The sequence below is a fragment of the Euprymna scolopes genome, chromosome 5 (assembly GCF_053919585.1).
Source record: "Euprymna scolopes isolate OS-2025 chromosome 5, ASM5391958v1, whole genome shotgun sequence".
Taxonomy (NCBI): Eukaryota; Metazoa; Mollusca; class Cephalopoda; order Sepiida; family Sepiolidae; genus Euprymna; species Euprymna scolopes.
The window spans coordinates 133,286,075-133,288,898 of record NC_136486.1 but is presented as its reverse complement, the minus strand read 5'-3'; the positions used below and the strand labels follow the sequence as shown (position 1 = coordinate 133,288,898).

Sequence of the window (2,824 nt, the reverse complement as noted above, 5' to 3'; positions counted from 1 at the left end):
GATATACCAAATTCCAAGTCTATAAATTAAAATTTCGTTGAGTATATAGGTTGAGAAGTTCTTCACACACGCTCACGTATTCTCACTTATATATATGCTAATTTAATAGGCATTTGAGGATAAATATTTACGGTCGCTGGTTCTTGGTCAGATGGTTAGAGCAGCCGACTGTCAACACGATAGTTGTAGGTTCGATCCACGGCTGGGAAAAGGTGTATGTCTAACCACACTGATGAGTGTTGATACAACGAAGCAGTACTGTATGTGGATGATTAATAAGCCCCCCTCTTTGGGTTGAGCACTTTGTGAATATATTATCACCCGACGCGTATTTAAGTGAATAAACAAAGCCCACTGTTTGTTTGTAAACAAATTGACAGTTTGAGCCCTGTGCGACGGGCAAATGCTAATTTAATAGGCATTTGAGGAGAAATATTTGATGGCACTGAATCTTGGTCCGATGGTTAGAGCGATGGTTGTAGGTTCGATTCACGGCTGGGAAAGGGTGTATGTTTAGCCGTACTGATGAACTGTGATACAACGAAAAAGTACTATATGTGGATGACTATATATATATATATATATATATATATATATATATATATATATATATATATATATATATATATAGTCATATATATATATAAAGCTGTCTGTGTGCGTGTCTGGTCACGAATAGGCTCTTATATGGTTGACTATTATAGGAAACTGATCACATATAATGATAGAAGATGCATCGAGACACAGGAATGGGTATGTTTGATCTGGCATAATGATGATTCATTAAAATTGTCCGGTCTGCGTACGCGCCTGGTCCACGAAGTAAAGAAATAAAAAATTTAAAAATTAAAAAAAAACGTTTACAAGTGTTTTTGATATAGATGTACATAATAATACTTTGATAAGTATGTTTTAACTTAAATAGGGATGGTATAATAAAATTGTGGGGTTTGCATTCGCGCCTGGCCTCCATAGAATGGAAATAGGCACAAATTTTAATGAAGACTTTTCATATCTATCTGCATAAGTATACTTTGATAATTATGTTTCAGTTAGAAGAAATATGGTATAATAAAATTATGGGGTGTTTGTTCGCGCCTGACCTCCATAGAATGGAAATATGTCACAAAGTTTAACAAGGTTTTTTAATATAGATCCACAGAATAATATGATAAGTGTTTCAGTGTGAACAGGTATGGTATAATAAATTATGGGGTTTATTTATTTTATTTTTACTTTCATTATATTTTGCTTTGGTTTTGATACCCCCAAATTCGAAGCTACCTCTTTACAACCCTTCCTTTTCATAACCTATCATACTTTCATAAATCAGGGGCATTTTCTGTAGGCTGTTTTTGAACCCAGTCAACGACGGGTACTTTTGCTAGTATATATATATTATGAACTTATACCGCAATTGTCACCGTGTGTTTAGTTAACTGGGTTAATTTTGCGGAGAGATGCAGGAAAAATATAGATTATTTCGGTCATGTGTACTGTGGAAATGTTTTAATGACGAAATACGCGTATGGATATTTTCAGTATTGATTCTGCGTCGATCTGTTTCGTTGCAAACATATGAATTGGCGACTGGCCAGCCTTCACGAAGAAAGTATGATTTACTTTCATTTAAGTTGAGAGGACGATAAAAATAAAATTAAATTAATTGATACTTTCTCCGTGGAGCAGAGTGGCGCAGTGGAAGCGTGCTGGGCCCATAACCCAGAGGTCCGTAGATCGAAACTACGCTCTGCTAACGAAATTATTTTTTTCTTTCTTCATGGAAATAAATAATTAACTGATAAAATAAAAGAGTCTTTTTTTGTTTGTTTTTTGTTCTTTGTTTTTGTTTTCGAAAACTTAAATTATATTCCTAAATGTCCCGGTTACTCTTCCCCTCACATGGCGCTATAACCACGCAAGTTTCGCTAAACCAAGACAAAATCATGTTGACGCATCAGTTCTCATTAAATTACCGGACTTGAGCGATGTTAAGCTTGGTCAATACAGAAAGGCGATCATTTTAGGATACCAGAGGTTATATGTTGGAGGTCGGTGACATCTTGCCGAAAATAAACACGAGGTCAACTTTCTACTCTCCATATTTAGGTACAAATAATTAAATATTTATAGACTTTATATCATCAATTCAGTTACCGTAGATGGAAGATTGGGCATATGCCAATGCTGGATCATCTATATAATATTCTACTTAGTTCTTCTTTGGTTAGTCTTTTCGTTACACTTTCATAAAGGCCAAATACAACTTTTGAAAGTCAAACCGCTTAAAAAAAATTTTTTTTTTTTTTAAAGTCAAATTTACAAAATTTGGCTTCAAAAAGACCAATCTGGCAATCGTGGACAAAAATATGAGAGTGACCTCCATTTGATGTAGCCTCGTTTTCGAATATCATTACAACAATAGCATATGATTATTGGTGTAATAGTGTGAGAAAGGAACTCGTAGTACTTTTGACATGCAGCGATTCTTCACCGAAGAAAAAAGTCGACGAAACATTATTTAAAAAGGGAACATTCAAAAGGAACAAGGGGGGAGGAAACATTGTCTGCCAAGAGGTGCTAGACTGAAAGAGCAAATTAAAGATTGCCTCTTACAATGTGATTTTATTATTTGTATTGAACTATGTAGCACAATGTTATTTTCTGAGTGTTTATTAATTAATTAATTTATCTCATTTTGGGTCAGTTCTATATTTAAAATACGATGGACACTATTTTCATAGAAATGTTAATAAACTCATATTTGCTGTGTGCTATCGTTTTTTACGTCCAAACAAACTGTTTTTGTTTTTTGTTGGGTTTT

At 34.1% G+C, this 2,824-nt stretch overlaps 1 non-coding gene across 1 annotated transcript; it reads left to right on the top strand.

Annotated features, from left to right (window-relative positions):
* The first annotated feature begins 1,684 nt into the window (after positions 1–1,684).
* On the top strand, positions 1,685–1,756 carry Trnam-cau (transfer RNA methionine (anticodon CAU)). The gene has a single exon. It is a non-coding gene; the product is annotated as a tRNA-Met (tRNA).
* Positions 1,757–2,824: the final 1,068 nt, after the last annotated feature.